This window comes from Aedes aegypti, chromosome 1 (assembly GCF_002204515.2).
Source record: "Aedes aegypti strain LVP_AGWG chromosome 1, AaegL5.0 Primary Assembly, whole genome shotgun sequence".
NCBI classification, from domain to species: Eukaryota; Metazoa; Arthropoda; class Insecta; order Diptera; family Culicidae; genus Aedes; species Aedes aegypti.
Genome location: NC_035107.1, coordinates 47,735,945 through 47,755,242, shown reverse-complemented (window position 1 = coordinate 47,755,242; position 19,298 = coordinate 47,735,945). Strand labels below are relative to the sequence as shown.

Genomic DNA, 19,298 nt, shown 5'->3' with positions numbered 1-19,298 from the left:
GAGCCTTTAGTTTTAGTTTTGTTTTTGTTTTGTAACGTTATAAGAAAAGATAAAGAGGTTTTGTGCCTCTTTGAGAAAGATTTCGAAAGGAAATCACTCAAAGGGGTTTTTCCCTCTTTCAAAATTATTGGTTAAAATAAATAAATAAATAAATCAATAAGTTAGAACTGATGTAGATCGGTTTTCTTCTTTTGACAGGATACTAACAAAGTTGATTTACATCATTCACTAGCAAAATTACTTCTTCACTGAAGGAACTCATTCCAATCACACGCCGTAAAAAATCTATAATTCCCGAAATTTTATTAAATTTCCTCATCGACCGCGTATAATTGAGAATGTAAACAAAGTTCAATCCGTCGTACTGAAAAAAAAAATCTTGTGCGCATTAATGTATGCGCGATGCTCGGCGTAAAAGAAACGGTTCCTTTGATTGTGTTGGTATCGCTGCATTGTAAGCGGCTGTCATGATTATTCGGTCAAAAAGAATTGTGTTTAAATGTTTGGGCTGAATTTTGATGACGAATAATGAATTTTGAAGGCAATTAATATATTTTATCATGCTGAAGTAATGGAGGGAGATGTCAGTAAATTGCGACAGAATTGAAAACGATACGACCAAAGACAAATTAAGGACTCCGATGTCCCTTGCAGTTGCCCAAAATTTTATGGCTCATAAGGTAATCTAGAATGCCGTGAAAAGTGTACTGCGATCTGTCAAACTTGGGTACCTTTTGTACTACCGAGGGACCAAATGCAGTACTAGAAGTGGTACACAATCTGAGCCCGAGTGTGACGGACCTGATACGACGAAGTGAGAATACGACAAGATGCAATTTAATTGCTTCGTCTCCAAAAAAACGATCAAGATTTATCAAAATCTTATGGTACAATGCGAAAACAATTTTAGGATAGAGTTGTTTGGCATCGGTTTGTATCAGCATTATACACAACAATACTGGGAAAATTTCAGGTTCTCACTGATCAAAGCTTAATACCTAAGACAAAACGTGTCAGGTAGAAGTACAAAAACGAAACCAATTGCCTGTCAAAAAAGACCATTTCTCATTGGTCGATTTGGCAAAGGCCTACTTTCACACCGTTGAGTTGAATTGCAACAGGGCACTTTGTTGCTAGCCAGGCCGTGTTGCTAGTTCATATATTTATGTTTTTACCAAAAGTTTGAACGTTTTTCATGGAACATTTTAGTTTCAAATCTAATAATATTCGATGTTAAGATTACCACATGTGCTCCTAAAATGCTAAAATAAATACAAAATACTTAATTAGGAGCAAAATAATGGAAAATTCGTTAATTTTCTCCAAAAATTACGTAGGTCTTGAAAGTAAACCTGATTTTTAGAAGCTAGCATCCACTATAGCATTGAATGAATGAAACGTGCAAGAAACAATCAAATTATGAGCGTTGATTTTCGAATTTGTTTACAAGACTTGTCTAAAAAGGATTCTGGTAGCACTGGCTTTTGCATCGTCAAGGTTATCGACTGAAAAACAATTGGGCAGTCTTAGTTGAGCTGTCACGTCCTGTCCTAGCTTAATACAATGAATACTAGCACATCACCCTACTAGCGGTTTTGACCGTCAAAAGTAGCGATCTGTCAAAGTGCGCAACGCTTACTAAACATTCCTCGGAAGAAGAGTTGCTTCGTCAATAACGGTTTAAGACACACCGTGTGGCAGTTCTCCCACTGTATGACTGGCTGGTCCGCTGGCTGGCAATGATGGACGCGCGACGATGTGATGATGACCGTGGTCGTTTGCATTGCCGTGACGTGACGGACGGAAAATTGCCGGCGGTGAGTGAGCGAGAGTCTGTGTCGCAGAGAAAGAGAACGCGCGCATCGAACTGCGAGAGTCGAATCTCCTCGCTTTGGCACAAGAGGCAGGAGAGCGAGAGAATATGACCGTGGTCCTTAAACGTCGCCTGCTTGGATGCTGTGTGACACTGCTGTGGAAACGAGGAAAAGTGGGCCAAATACGAGCTCGAGGAAAATGCCAACCACGCTGCTGCTGCTCACGGCTACCGAGCTAGTATGTGAAACCGTGAAAAGCGAAGTGGAGGAAGCGAGGAAAATGGACAGGTTATCAAATACACCAATAAAACAATGAAAATAATATATATTGCATGGTGTAAATTGATCAAATTTATGGTGCAATTTATTTGGTCATGATTTGTGTTTTCTATGGAGCTAACTACATATATGTATGGTGTATTTTTTTTATTTAGTGGTACAATTTTTCTCATTTAATTAGAAAATTTGTGGATTTACCGGTATCACTGATGTTATTTATGGAACATTACATAAAATGTAATGGTAAATAGCTTAATTAACCATTAAGTAGTTTTTGATTTCCTTTGGAGCATTTTCATTTTCCCATAGTCGCAAAAACCTTTTGCCAGGAAAATGATCTGCCTCGTCTGAAATGGGTTGTTGCGGAATGACGACGAGAACGAGAACGAGAGCTTCTACAGCTGCGTGCAGCATCCCATCAGAGCAGCTCCAAGTTGGTTGAATGCAATTTGCTTGTTACGAGTTTTTCCATTGTAGGGGGAATAGCGTTGTTTGTGTTGTAGTTTAGAGTCCCAGCGGAAATCATTGGTTACGGCGGTTGTTCATTCACATTTCTGCAGAAAAGTTGGGTTGAGATTGTCCATTTCAAACTCGATTTGATTCCAATGGAGCACTGTGGTGGAGCACAACTTCTTATGGGGCAAACCATTTATAGCTAAAGCGATGTGGTTTGTTTGATCAACGGTATTCAAACGTTGATATGCTTCTTTGAATGGGAACTATTAGAGGCTAATGGAGGAAAATCGATTGTCCTACCGGTCGATGGAGACGCAAGGTACCTTACTGAATACTCCAATGAGGTTTTCGATCGATCTAAGCTTTAGGTTCTAAGAGCAGGATAGCAATGATAAAAAATAACGATGTTGTGCAAAACACCCGAAAAACGCCACTTCTTATTCTTCCTTTCTTGGCATTAACGTCCTCACTGGGACAGAGCCTGCTTCTCAGCTTAGTATTCTTATGAGCACTTCCACAGTTATTAACTGAGAGCTTTCTTTGTCAAAGTGACCATTTTCGCATTCGTATATCGTGTGGCAGGTACGATTATACTCTATGCCTATGAAATGGTCATTACCACATATATTTGATTGTAGTTCGCAAACTTTTCTACTTCGAACTGATCTAATCCTCTTACTATGAATCCCTAGATAAACGTTCGTAACACACAGACTAAATCTCAATCGAAATCATCGTCATCAGCTCATATTCGTTCGAGGCGAAAACAAGATGTTTGATTGAAGCTAGGTACTGTCCGTTTATCTGTGCTAAAGCAGTAAGTCAAACCACAGCTTTAAAGTTTTCTCAACCATTCCATTCTTCTGAATTACGAAACTGTATACAATCTACCGCTATTAGAGCGAATAACGGAATGTGAGAAATAAACTGATTCATACAGATATCGTCCACCTCCCCCAGCTCAGCTGATTTTATCACAATTATTCTTTACTTCCAGTTAAATATGAAAATAGATATCCGGGTATCATCTCGAATCCAACCGGGTCCCATTCCCTACTGGGACAATTGATGAATTGGCCCGACTTCTGCCCTTTGAATTCGCAGAAGACAGCTATCTTTATGTTTTATTGGAAATCTTGTGGTCCTGGATAACATTCCCAGAAATTTCAAACCGCACCGAATGACCGAAAAGAAGACATTCTAGATGCTTGCTGGGTGTTTTTTTTATTTCCAGGAAACATCTTGCGGTTCGAAATCGATGTAGCTGTTACCATGTTAACTCAGGTTCAGTGTTCCTGTTAACCATTAGTCAAGTCGGTTTCAGTCGTCCAATAGGTCAAATTTGGTTCTGTATCGTCGCCAAGAATAGAGTTCTGCTTCTTCTTCTTGGCTTTACGTTCTCACTGGAACAGAGCTGGCTTCTCAGCAAAGTGTTGAGAACTTACACAGTTATGAACTGAGAGCTTTCTTTGCCAAAGTTGCCATTTTCGCAATCGTATATCGTGTGACAAGTACGATAATACTTATGAAGAAAATTTCCATTACGAAAAGATCCTGGGGGGGGGGAATCGAACCCAGACACCTTCAGCACGACTTGCTTGGTAGCCGCGGAATCTAAAAACGTAATTGGATTCGATCGACGAAAATGCCAAGAAACCCATTTCGAGTAGTAACACAAAACTTCTATCAAGTTCAACTCTTATACTTCAGTGTGGTGAGATGACCGAGAGGTATCGGACGCAGCTCTTACTCGTTAGATCAGTGTTCAAATCCCAGTCAGGTTTTTACATCTTTTTGTCAACTTGTCAAACCGATTCTATCGATTGCTAGACCAGGATTTTAAGCAGTAGCTGACTGGTTTTATACGTTTAAAGGATGAAATTGTACAACATATTGCTGTTTACGTTTGACGTGCAAATCCAGTCTAACTGAGCTTCAAATGCGGTAACACAAAGTAGCCAAAGGATACTTAGCAACCATGATGCATATCACCGCCAACCTAGCAAAGAAAATCAAGTTTTGACTTCGGCTTCCTTGTTGAAAATCTTACCGCATTTGATATTTGCATTTCAAACGCACACAGCAATATTTGCGACGAGACAGATGTGCAGCTAAAATGACGTGATATTACAATTTTTTTGCTATGCTGCTGGCGCTGAAAGATTTTCAAATTAATCCATTAGTAGTCATGAACGAAGACTGGATGGAAAGATCCCTAAACCTAGATATACCATATAAGGTGGTTGAAACAGACCGCCAAATGTGGGAATCGGGTGGGCCTAGTATTTCACCAGGATCGATTATGTTCTACACCGATGGTTCTAAAATGAGTGATAACACAGGGGCTGGAATAACAGGTCCAGGAGTTAATGTTTCAATACCAATGGGACGATGGACAACTGTTTTCCTTGCAGAAATATACGCCATCTTAGAGTGTGCTTCTATATGTTTAAGTATTGAAGCAACTGGCTATGAATAACCAGGTGTCCCTGTACTGGGTACCAGGCCATTGTGGAATCGAAAAAAATGAGAAAGCTGATTTTCTGGCTAGACGAGGATCGAATACTCAGTTTTTAGGACCAGAACCCTTTTGTGGAGTTTCAAAATGTGTAATACAAATGGAAATAAAAAAATGGGAGCGTAATATGATACAGTCGAACTGGATTGGTACAAATACATCACGACAGTCTAAACTGTTTATAACTCCAAATAAACAAGTTACAGAAAAACTTCTAAACTTAAATAAAAAATCATTCTGTATAGTTATTGGACTATTTACAGGACATTGTCCAGCTATATATCATTTAAAGAAGATGGGTCGAAGTCCAACTGATATCTGTCGGTTTTGCGACTGTGAGATAGAGACCTCTCAACACTTGCTTTGTGAATGCTCAGCACTATTTGCGCAAAGAAGACAGTATTTCAACAAGGGCATACTGAGTCCTTTTGAAATTTGGCAAGGAAATCCCAATAAGGTAGTTGAATTCATTTTAAGAATCATACCAGATTGGGGTACGTCGCACTATCAGTCAACTGCAGTTACTCTCAATAGTAACTTGTCGTCCTGAAAATATGCGAAAAATAAACAGGGGTATACCACAATAGATCAACTTAATGGTCGCAGTGGTTCAAATCCCAACAAAAGAAAAAAAATGCTGCTGGCGCATTCAATTCGATGTTTGTATCGGATATTCGTTTCAAATATATTGAAAATTGACATTATGGCACTATTTTTTAAGTTGATTGAATTCAATTGAGCCCAGAAAAACAAATACACTAGTTGATACCCTTAATTACATGTCTGGTTGGGTGACAAATTATCGAATTCCGAATGTCGAAAGGGAAATACGACGAAGGAACAAAGCGCTGAAAAGACAAAACGTCAAAAAAAAAATGGAAGAAAACGAAAATTTGTTGGTAGATTGTTTTTTTTTCGAAAGAGTAAATTATTTACTATGTACCAAATGCACGTTTCATTGAGCACCATGTGAAAAAACGAAATCTGGAAAACAAATTTTACTACGTTCGACGTTTTGCCCCTTTCGACGTTTGGTCTTTCGACATTTTACCCCTTAACCTACATGTATTTTTGATTTTTAATGACTTTACCTACAATTATTTTGGTTGTTCAAGCAAATGTATTTATTTTTTGCTTTCTTAAGCACATACATTTCGGTTTATCGTGAATCTATCCTAAAGCGTTAATTTTTTTTCTTCAATATTATGTATTAGACATTGGGGCCCAGATAGCCGTAGCGGTAAACGCGCAGCTATTCAGCAAGACCAAGCTGAGGGTCGTGGGTTCGAATCCCATTGGTCGAGGATCTTTTCGGGTTGGAAATTTTCTTGACTTCCCAGGGCATACAGTATCTTCGTACCTGCCACACGATATACACATGCAAAAATGGACATTGCCATAGTAAGCTCTCAGTTAATAAATGTGGAAGTGCTCATAAGAACACTAAGCTGAGATGCAGGCTCTATCTCAGTGGGGACGTAATGCTAGAAAGAAGAAGATGTATTAGACATTCTTATAACTTTCAGTTGTGCACATTTTTATTTTCAAAACTTTTTCTTCAAACAAAAAACGTCCCAATAGTTCTCTAACTATAAACAGAAAAAAAGTAGATAATATTTCTAACAGCGTCAAAAGATTTAAGATCTATTTACGCTTTTCAGAGAAATTTTCATTTGAGAACGGCCATATTATCGAAGAAAATCTGCGATGAAGCAGGAACAATAAGGGATAGAACCATAGTTTCTAAGGCAAAAAGTTGCGGATTCAAAAGTTCTAAAAGTGCTCGGACAAGTTTTTGTGAGAATTTAACGTATGAAAAGTTATTGGAAAAAAACTAATTTTTCAGGACCACCCTAGCTTGTTTGCAAAAGTCAATCCTAACTCGCGAACCTTGAAAGATATAAGTTTATGTTCTTCGGCAAAATTGCTCCTAATTTATTGATAGTTTTATTTTAAAACATTGTTGAACATTTTATAGGTCTAAATCTGAGACGAGACTCGCGAAGACGGTCTTCTTTTTCTGTGATTGCTGAGTTTTTTCTTATTCCACTCGATGTTTATATCAACCATGCACAAGCCGTTCAAACCCTCACATGGAGATCTCAACAAAAAAATATTGCGTTTGAATCAAAGCACAAACAGGCTTTTGAGTCAAATTTCATGCCAGCAAACGTAGCAGACATGAGAAATGACTACCCTTGTGTTTAGATTCATCAGCATCTTTATAAAAACTGCTCTGCTGACTCAGATTTTTTAAAACAGTTTATTTTGAGTACAATACTTTTCACTTTTTAAAGCATAAAAACGACGGGCTGCATTTGACGTTTCGTGACAGTGGAACCATATGACGTTGATATTTTTACACTTGGCGAGTCTCTCTCAGCTCTAAATGCATCAGCAAAAAAGGTTTATATTCTGATTTCTTTAATCATGGGGGCCACCCTAATTTCACATCACTGAAAAAAGTGTCTCTAAAACATGGAGAAATTTTCTCGAAGACAACGGTTTAGGCGAAAACATATTTGGCTTTGGGACCAATGTGCAGTGTCTCAAAATTATGAACTTCAAGAAATCAAAAAAAACATAACAGGAACTAAAAGGGACCAAAAAGAAGCCCAACATGAACCAAAATAATAAAAAAAAAAACATAGACCAGAAGAGTGATTCCAAGCAACAGCACCAAAATTTGGTAAATTTTGGAATTCATTTTTTTCTATTGAGCTGAAACTTTGCACAGTTTTCCAGTTCCATCTAAATCGTCATTTTCCGATATCAAATCTTCAAGTTGAGTCACGACTAACTTTTCAAAAGGGTGTATGTGAAAATGGTTCAAAAATATTCAAAAAGCTGCACAGCAAAAACGGTTCGTTCGATTGTTAGACAACTAAAGAAACAAAGTTAGACAACTAAATAAAGATTCAAAAAAAAATACACACAGTAAAAAACAATTTTTTTTTTGCATTAAAAAACATAATTTTTGACACAAAAACTCAAATATCTCAAAACCCTATCGGAATACCAACGTAATTTTTTGAGGGATAACGGTCCATTATATTAGCTATCTACCATAAAAATTTGGTGATGGTAAACCAATAAACAAAAAAGTTATGACATTTCAAACATGTCACAATTTTCACATTTAGTAGAAAAAAAAAATTTTTTCGGTGTAAATTATTACGGGAACCGCAGTTTGTTGCTGATTTTATTGTTAAGGGCCTTGCGTGAATTAAACAAGTCGTTTTCATGTATTCATTAGTATTATGTATATTATATGTATATATATTATGTATATGTATAAATATTATATGTATATATATATATATATATATATATATATATATATATATATATATATATATATTTATATATATATATATATATATATATATATATATATATATATATATATATATATATATATATATAAATTAAAATGAATTAACAGATTACACGAAAATATTTTTTTTTACCAGGATATTTTTTTTAGAGTATGATCGATGAGTTTCTAAATGTTATATATAAACTTTAAAAGTTTTGGATTTGGGTATGCGTTATGAGATCATGAAAACATTTTATTAATACTTATTTATTTATTTATTGTTATTCAATTTTTTTACAATATCGAACACTTTTGCATCATTATCAGTACAGTTCGAGTATAGTTTTGCTTTAATTTTATTTTCTGACAATGGAATGAAACAGTGAAATTTGTGGGTTCCTTGGATCGTTTTCGCGTTATTATATTGCTCGCTGAGCTCTGATGCCGTTAATTCGTACTCTTCAGTAGTAGTAAAACAAAATGATAATTTTGTTAAATCTTCTTCTTTTCTGCGATTCGCCCAATCAAATAGTTCTTTTGCAGTTTTAATTGGATGCTCACGTTCTTTGGCTAAACTTGCTCTTGGACCTTTGCCATGTGACGTAGCAAAGAAATGCCATTCTGCATTAATTCCGTACTTTGATTTAAATTGACATAGGCTCGAAAAATTCTTACGGTTTTTGTACTGCGATGCTGCTCCATCAGACATGAAATATATCTTTCTGATTTCTTTATCCTTATCAACGCGTAAAAAGTTAATCAGTTTGGCAATGAACAAATTTACAGATACTGAGTCGTGTCTTAAATCTTCGGAAATTACAATAAAACTAAAATGTTCAATTTGCGTACTTCCATTGAAATAAATAACGAATGGATGAATTGTAGCTTGTTGTACGTTCCAGTGATGGGACTGCACTTCATCTTGCAATACAAAGCTATAGTTTTCAGAAAAATCACAAATGACTAAAAATTCACCATCTTGTAATGTATTTTTCGTATTTTTTAAAAAGCGGGATTGCTCTGTTTTAATAAAGTGAGGAATTAAACTTTCTAATTTCAAGCAAAAAAATGACACAAACTCATCTACAGGTTTTACAATAGTTTCTAGGTCACACCTATCCGTGGTCACCCATTGCTCAAATGATAACTGATCAATATAATTTTCTTCAAACTCAGCGAATAAAGTATTTTCCAATGATGAAGAATCTGGACAATCCGAACAAGATCGTAGATAGCAATTTGATGTTGTATTTTCACACAAAAGACTACCAGTTAACATTTTAATATCCTTTGATAAATTGATTCTTTTCAAACTATGTAAGATTAGGTTAATATTTTCGTGTGTTGTGCACACACAAACATTATGTGTTCCTGAATTGGATAGAAGCTTGCATTGCCTTGGACGAAGGCTTGCAAATGAGGAAAAACCTACCTTAATATTTTCGTTAATTTCCTTGAAGCGTGTATACGCTTCTTTCAAAGTAGTCATCATTAATCGTTTTTGGATTGCTTGACGCTTTCCATCTTTTTTTACAGATACATAATCTTTTTGGCCAGGCATAGCTCTACTTACTTCATCGTCTTCAAAATATTGAATTATTTTTTTCTTTTGTCTCATCTGTTAATGAAGTACTCGACCTAGCATTTTTGGTTGCAAGACAGTTATTTTTGAATTGTTTTGCCTCTTTTGCTGTATTTCTATTGGTTTTGAACTCATCAATGGCGTCTTGAATAGACCACGAGCTTGGCAGCATCGACAAAATCAATAATTTTTCTTTCCTTGTCGTGGCTAGATTCGAGAACCTTTCCTTCATATTCATAATTACCTCATCGTAGTCTGTATTTTCCACATCCTCAGGTCCTAATTTGAAGAGGTTTCTTCGTACAGCTTCGTTGATTTCACGGTATTTTTTCTCGGGATAATTGACGTAACCCATCTTCGTCCATTTAATCGGAGTCACTTTTATTCCAGCTATCCCTTCGTTGAAGCGTTCGATGTTGACCTTCTGGATGCACTCATCTTCTGATTGATTTGTTGAAACGGATGTCGCTGAATGTACTTCTGGTAACTCCTCAGTTGTTGTCGGTGCATCTAGTAATTCCTCAGTTGTTGTTGTTTTCGAACTTCCTGCAACCTGATCCACCGATGATGTACAGATTGCCCGTTTGTCAACGTTTAAACGGCAGGACGTACAAATGCGTAAATTTGTATTCAATGTAGACATTGGAGCATAACCAGCCGCTTTCAGTTTATCTATGGTGCTTTCGGTGAGATTTCGTAGCTCTTTCGAACACTTTTTTTCTGCAAACGGCCTGCAACAGTTGAGAAAGCGACTACTCATGTTGCTCGTTAGATTTTAATAAACAAAATCACTTTTAAGTTTTTACTGACTAGTTTGGTGTCGTTTGCTTGACTGAAGAAAAATTTTACAATTAAATCTTTTATAACCATAGTGGTAGTATATTTTTAGCTTTTTCGTGAGGATGTTCATGGTATGTACCTATCATGTTTTTGATGTTGTTGAAGTTACTCGCTTTCTCCCAAATATGATTAACAAAGTCTATTCTCTACCAAGGCGGGTCAATACCCAGGTGTAATCAGATTTTAACTTTGTGGAGAAAACCAGCGCCGAGAAAACCGACCTGCTTTACGTATACTAGATCACCTGGGTATAGACCCGCCTTGTTCTCTACGAGGTAAACTTTTTGCAGGTAAACTAGTCGTATACCTGTATAGAAAACTTTTTTTGTAGCTTTTGTTTTCAATATTAGATTTCTTATAGGTTTCTTTTATGAAAAGGTTTCAACACTATTGAGAGAATTTTTCTTCAGTTACGTACAATAAAAAATATGACACTATCAAGATTTTAGATCACAACACTGGATCGCGTCTAACTTTTCAATAGATGCTATAATAGTTATGAATAATTAAATAAAATATCATGAAAACAACTTGTTAACCTCATGTGGTACCCTTAACAAAAAATTCAGCAACAAACTGCGGTCCTAAAAAAATTACAAAGAAAAAAAAAATTTTTTTTTCACTAAGTGTCAAATTTGTGAAATATTTGAAATGTCATAACTTTTTTGTTTATTGGCTTACCATCACCAAATTTTTATGGTGGATAGCTAATATAATGGACCGTTTTCCCTCAAAAAATTACGTTGGTATTCCGATAGGGTTTTGAGATATTTGAGTTTTTGTGACAAAAATGTTGTTTTTTAATGTTTTTTAATCGAACGAACCGTTTTTGCTGTGCAGCTTTTTGAATATTTTTGAACCATTTTCACATACACCCTTTTGAAAAGTTAGTCGTGACTCAACTTGAAGATTTTATATCGGAAAATGACGATTTAGATGGAACTGAAAAACTGTGCAAAGTTTCAGATATTTTTGAAATGGTCGATCAGAATCGACTTGCATGCCTCCGTGGAATCTCTCATTAGAAATAATTAATCTTCTGCTTAGGTTTATCACCAACTTTAAAAAAACTGCTCCGCTGACTGAGGTTTGTAATAACAGTTTACTTTGAATACAATACTTTTCACTTTTTCAGCCATAAAAACGGTGGGCTGCATTTGACGTTTCGTGAGAGGGGAATCTGGGCTGCATATGCCGTTGATATTTTTCCTCTTCGCGAGTCTCTCTCAGGGATGAACTGTTCACAGAAAGTTTAAGCGTTCACCTTAACAAACCAGGAACTGTTTTCACGATGCTTGATGGTGATTTCAATTGTATTTTGGATCCTAAAAATTCGTTAGGGTCGACAAAGAACTTCTCAAATGGGATGAAGAATTTAGTTAAACTTTTTCCTTTTAAAGATGTAGCCATATCGCTCTAACCAGACCGTTCCACCTTTCATAGGAATCAATCAGCTTCACGTTTAGATCGTTTTTATGTGCCGAAGGAGTTTGTTTGCAATGTTAGCAACTGCAAAACATTGCCACTTGTGTTTTCTGATCACCATAGTGTGTTTTTAACGTTGAATTGTGTGATTTTAACGTACAAAAGAACAGATCTCATCACGGGGCGGTAGCTACTGGAAAGTTAATCGTAGTTTTTTTTTTAATTGTGTTGAAACTAGAAACAGATTCCGTGTTGAGAATAAAAAAACTTAGCAATGGTCATCCTATACGTTAGATAATAGCGCTTGGTGGCATTATTGCTTTGAACCAAAAGCAAGAAATTTTTATAATCTCCGATTTATTTGGCATTTGAACCAATCCAACCGATCATCGAAAACAGTTCTTTCCAGCAAGCTTTTTGAGTACTTCAAGAGGCAAACCGCAGGAGAAGATGTTACCAAAAAAATTGCTATTACCAACCCCAACCTAATGGATCTTCAAAATATCAGGTTTTAATTCAAAACCGATGATATTTTTATAGAGAATTGACACAATTTCCACTATTTTGGTCTCAATTAGGTATTTCATATTTATTTTAGCTTTGTAGAATATGTGCTTTGAACTAAACATCGAATATAAATAGATTCAAAACGAAAGGATTGCCCGAAAAATTTTCAAACTTTTGATAAAAACTCTAATTTATAAACTGGCAACACGGTCAAGCTAGCAACAAAATGCCCTATTGCAATCCAACTCAACGATGTGAAAGTAGGCCTTTGTCAAAACGACCAATGAGAAGTGGTCTTTTTTGACTGGTAATTGGTTTCATTTGTGTACTTTGACCTGTCACGTATTGTCTTACGTTATGTCGAATGTGATACACATACGGTGGAAGCAGCGCCTATTACGAAAAATGACTGAAACAAACAGAATCGTAACGTTTTCTAGCAAAGCTATCGTGTTCAGAGTTATTCAATTGACATTTTTTCTTTCGGATATTCGTTTGATCGCTCGTTTTGTAAATGTTTAAGAGAAGCGGTCTGAATATCAGCAAAATGTATCGACTACCGTGATTGCTTACAACAATGTTGAAAACATCCGACGAAAAATCCGATGAAAAAATGTTTAGTAACAATCAAATGATCTACTGAAGTATATACTGGTGTAGAGTTTTTAATGAACTCTCCAATAATCCATGTGGATTTATCTTGAAACAATGTTTGAAAAAAATACTGTAGCCTATGATTCTGCTGCTTCGGCGAATGAATTGTTGAATAAATTCTGGATAAATCCTTTGATCCTTTTTTTTGCTGGGTGAATTTCTGAATGGATTCCCGAGAGAATTTATGAGAGGAATTTTTGGAGGGCTCTCTGGAGGAGCTCTCAAAACTATTTCAGAAGAAATCTCTGGAGAAATCACTAAAAGAATTGCTGAAGCTATTTCTCGTGGAATTTAAAAAACGGAGACAACCTGTGATAACCTGTGGAAAAGTTAAGCGGGAGCCTTCAATGGTTTCTCTGGAGCCTCTTCATCTTCTTTCTGGCGTTACGTCCCAACTGAGACAAAGCCTGCTTCTTAGATTAGTGTTTTTATGAGCACTTCCACAGTTATTAACTGAGAGCTTTATTTGCCGATCGACTATTTTTGCATGTGTATATCGTGTGGCAGGTACGAAGATACTCTATGCCCTGGGAATCGAGAAAATTTCCTTTACGAAAAATCCTCGACCAGCGGCATTCGAACCCACGCCCTCAGCATGGTCATGCTGAATAGCTGCGCGTTTACCGCTACGGCTATCTGAGCCTCTTCAATCTTATATAAAAAATCACTACAAGCACGAAAAGTAAAACAAAAATTGGCTTTTCATATAATTTTGGTTCAATAAAGTGACTTTTGAGACATCTTGCTGAATAGCTGCGCGTTTACAATGACGGCTATCTGGGCCCCTAGTCATGGATGAAATGGTCAATTAATGAAGAAAAAGCTAAGCTAGGGCTCTATTTTATAAGTCGAGTCGATCAAAAACGGCTCGACTGGAGTCACCGTCGACCAAAAATTTCGCTCGACTCGGCTCTGTCACTCGAGTTTATGGCCAGCTGTCACTCTATGTGACTGGTTTACTATGGGAGTCGACGGGTGACATCTGAAATATGCATGCTTACTTTGAACGACAGTGACTGCAGACGAATCACATAAATAGGCTCGATTTACAAAACAGACAGCTTAATAATTGAGGAAGTGCACATAAAAAAAAAGACTAAGCTGAGAAGCAGGCTGTGCACCAAACGTATCCAACATAAATGAGCAGTACATAAGTTATAGCAGAAAAAATGGCTGCGAACAAATTTAATATTGTAAACAATCTATTAGTGAAGACATATATCAAACTGCAAAGGGCTCTAAGAATCGAATTCATGGCCATCCGAAAACGTGTTTTTAACTATCACGCAATCGATTCAAAATTTGTAAATCTCTAATCGTGGAAACGTGGACCGGTCCAAGCAATCAATTTTGATTGATCTAAAGAAACTTTTTGACCTTTTAATCACTTCAACAACTGGCATTCTCCGATACTAAATGGTAACAGTTGCAGAACCCTTAGCGAACACATTTTTCTAAGAGCAGGCTGCTTCTCAATAGGCAAAAGCTTTTGTTCTATCGATTTACCAGATATAATGTCCAAAGTGGTCCTATTATAATCCATATTACTGCCTATTGAATATCAAATCCTACGCAAACCTTAACTAGCTTATCCAATCAAACAAATATTTTCCTCACAACGAACGCATCTTAATTGAGTAAATCTGGCAACGCCGGGGCAGTGCTGCAACTTGCATCTCCCGTTCATGCATATGCACCAGTTGGAGATTATTGATTGCAGTTTTTGCCAGTGGCAAAATAGCATAAGAAATTTTTCGGCTCCCTTCGCACTTACCCCCTGGTTTTTTTCCCTCGCGCCGCCAAAAACCCGAACTCGAGCACTTGCTCTGCACCGCTTTCAGCTCACTCTCCGGTTCTCAAACGATGCAGTTTTGAGTCTCAGTGCTCAGTGTCACTGTCGAAGCTGAAATCCAAGAGCACTGGCAATTGAAACTGGAAGCTGCGATTTTCCTCGACTTTGATTAAAAGGTCTGCGTTCGAGAAGAACAGGGGATTTGGTCGAAGTAAGCTGTGCACAATTCTCACTCCAGAACGCACACTTTCCGTATCCCCGCTGAATGCTTGTTCAAACGCTCTGCTTTCTCCACTGAGTATATTCTTCATTGGATTCACCTCTCGTCACCCAATTTCTCACCTCACATCCCTTCGTTTGAAATTCATTCACTTTCGATGCACTCACCATACAGAGTGAAAATTCCCGAAGAAAATTCCTCCAATCAGCAGCTGATCACTTCGCCACGGCACACTTGGATTGATTCGTAATTTTCCTTCCCTCCGCTTTTTTCCCACTTCTTCTAATCTTGCTTGTTAGTTGCTTCAGCTGCTCAATCGCTCACAACCACTCTGCTGATTAGGGGGCGCTGCTGTTGCCACTTGCTGGCCATTTCGCGACCAGCTCGCGCAAAAAAGAACCCATCATCATCATCATCGACATCATCTGCTTTATCCTCCTCGGCACACTTGACAAAAGTGGTGTTCTTTTCTTAGACACAGACACGGCATCCCTTGTTACGAACCTTGCCACCAACCCGTAAGGCCCGTATGCATCACCCTCTACAAACCCGTCGCTGAGTTATTTGACGACACGGTCATGTCCACTAGCACTCACACACCCAAAGAGACCACACATCGGAGCTCTGCCAGACTACTATGATCAGAGGCGATTTTCCCGAAAACTCGAAGGACAGATAGTTTTTTGAACGCACTCCAACGCCTACTTCGAATCCGGATCGGTGAATGTCACTCACACGCGCTTACACTGTTTTTCCACAACCGAATTCCAATGGCCCGCTTATAACCTAAGTTTGTTGCGAGAACGATTAGGCAATTTTTTTCCTCCATCAACTATTTGTCCCTAAACGGCGCTCAACACACGGACGACGAAGCGACGAACTTCTGTCAGCAACGGGAACCACACGACGACTGCTCACCGTCAGCGCGCTCGGACACTGCTGACTGTAAATTCTGTCCCATCTGGTCGGCTCTCGCTCTCGATTCACGCAGCATCCACGAATTTCACGAAATTCGTGTGCTGAGAGAGCGGTGAGATGATCAGAGAGCGACAGAGAGGGACACGCCGTCACATCACAGGAGGCGGAATCGAATGTGACACATTTCACGGCTACTATGTTGTTGTGCAAGGCACAGCATTCATCGATGCAATGCTCAGCAGAAAAGAACGCAGAGAGAGAGAATTGCTAAAAAGGAAAAAATATTAGATTTCCGAATGGGGGTAGACCCTACGGCCACCCACTTGCATGCTCTTTCCCTACTCCTTTCACAAGGACTCAGGCAACATTGCCAAGAAGGAATTGTTTTTGCGTTCTGATGGAAGATGCTGCTGCAAGTACTGCACAGAATGCATAACAAAAACGGTAGCCTACTTGGACTTGGACCTACATTCCGATTGCTACTGGAAAAGAAAAAGTTAAGCATCCCGTCCGGTTGTCACTGTTGTTGTCTGTTGTCGACGTCGTCAAGGAAAGCGAATTCCGGTACGAGAGCAGTGTCTGTGACTAGGACTGAGCCATTACAAACACCGTAATGTGAGATTGCTTTGGTAATCATTTAGAAAATTGTTATCATAATCCATGTATCCCTGCGAGAGCTTGAAGTGATAATTTTAGAAAAAAACGAAAATTCAATGGCTGTCGAAAATGATTGACGAGATTATGAAGGTTATTTTTAGGTGATCATTTAAGGCCATTCTGTCGAAATTTCACCCCAATCTTTTTATTTGACCATTTCCTATATCTTTACGAATACATTTCTTCAATCAAGATTCAAATGAATAGCCAATTTTATGGTTTATCAATGTGTCAAAAAGACTTTCCTGATGTTTCGCGAAGTTGCAAATAAACTTGTAGGCCTTAGCAAGCGGTCATGAAAGGTTCATGTTTCAATCGTAGATTGGCAAAACTGCACAATGGTTTTAATAGCAGGTTCAAAAGAATATACATTCAGAGCATTTAAATGAAGCTTGAACGAAACTTACAATCTGTAATGATCGATTTGCCATCTCGTTTAGGAGCAAACCTTTGATTGACATTTTTTTTAATTAGGATTATTAGGATACCATTGTCATTCATTGAAAGCATTTCTACAAAATTAATTGAATAGTGAGTGCTTGGTTCTTTGTTTGTGATGCTTGCTCATGCTCATGGAGTGAGAGATAAATACGATTGGGATCATACTAGTGCGGTGTGCAATGCGATTTAGATCCTTAGCTTCTCCCACTAGCCCACTATCGTTCCCATGATAACTGTGGAGATGCAGAGGTATATTCGATCTCTAGTCTAACTAACACTCCTTCCTTTCCCAGATTTTGAGCTTCCGATTCACGCTCATTGAATGGTTAGCTAATCCCAAGCTCCATTCATTGAATCTCTGTACTGCCCATAACTGCATATTTGTAACATTCGACAAAAGTAGGCATTGAGTAAATGGGATACCAAGTTTGCATTTTACTACAGTATGGGAGGAAACTAAAATTTCAAAAAATCACTAAGAATTTAAAAGTGCTTATTTTAGGCTGAAATTTTGTATAACTCATATCGCATATTGGGTGAATCGTCAGAAAATAATTCGGATAGAAATTTCGTTGCTACTAGCTCATGTTTAATCTCAATATGAGTTATGTTATGCGGTTACAATTGAAAATGTGACAAAACAACTTGGTACTTTTTTTTCGAATTTTCTAAAACAATCTCACAGATTTCAGTAAGCTGATCGAAAGTATTTGTCATTAGATGACTCTTCCTGGTATTAACTCGAAATTGTCAAAAATGTCGAATGTGACAAATATGCAGTTATGGGCTTCTTCTTCTACACTCACTCTATACGAATTGGTTTGTTTACACTCCGGACCGACAGTTTTGTGTTTTTTTATCGTTGTAATATCGAGTTATTAGTGTCTAGCTGTGTGTGCTCTTGCACATTAAATGTTTATGCTCCTTAGGGCTTATTCACAAATTTCATAACGCTAAAGGGGGTGGGTGGGTGTCTTCATGTTGTTACGGCTCATACACAATTTGTAAAATATTCATACAAAAAGCGTGATGAGGGGGTGGGTGGGTGCCAAAAATGGTCATTTTTAGCGTTATGAAATATGTGAATGAACCCTTAGCGGATTGGAATACCTCAAGTGATTGATGACTTTATAGAGAAATCGCACTCCAGATATTTTCTCGTCATCTGAACCGCGAGTGGCACTTTTTCACTTTAACGCAACTGATCTTTTGCCTCACTTTCCTGGTTACCGTACTCTAATAGTGGTAAGCTCCATCGAAGTTAATACGCCAATCGCGTATTATCCTCGATTTTACCATAGTAAAATCGAGGATAATACGCGATTGGCGTATTAACTTCGATGGAGCTTACCACCATAAGAGTGTAGTACCAGAATCCTATTCTGTTGCGTATTGCGACGCTCGATGCGCCATCTATATCTGAAACGATCAACGTTGCTGATTGGGCATCTAAGCACAGACAAACAGACGTAACACTGACGAAATTTCCATCGACCACTCATTTAACGATCATTTCAAATTCGTTATGTTACAAATCTCACAACTAGAGAGGCGCGCATCATTTTTCTTCGCGTTTGACGTTTCACACTACCGCCATCTGCCGGTCTTGTTGCACGAAACACCTTTTTGTGCAACATGCTCACCAGATGATGACGGTGTAAACTGGGCGATGGATTTTGAAGAAATTTGTTCTAAGTGTTACGTCTGTTTGTCTGTGATCTAAGTATATTGGCGATATGACTGCTATCACTGCCTGCGATCGTTGCGCTAAAACGGTGAAGAGGAATGAAAACTTCATCGAATGCATGGGGTTCTGCAACAATGTTGTGCATATGAAGTGCGATAATTTGAATATCGAATTTATCATCACCATTCG

At 37.7% G+C, this 19,298-nt stretch overlaps 1 protein-coding gene across 1 annotated transcript in view; it reads right to left on the bottom strand.

Annotated features, from left to right (window-relative positions):
* Nucleotides 1-16,316, bottom strand: part of LOC5566766 — a 535,713-nt gene extending 519,397 nt beyond the window's left edge. The window contains exon 1 of the mRNA XM_001651123.2: nt 15,169-16,316. The gene's annotated coding sequence lies outside the window, so the exon portion shown is untranslated. The remainder of the gene's footprint in view (nt 1-15,168) is intronic.
* Nucleotides 16,317-19,298: the final 2,982 nt, after the last annotated feature.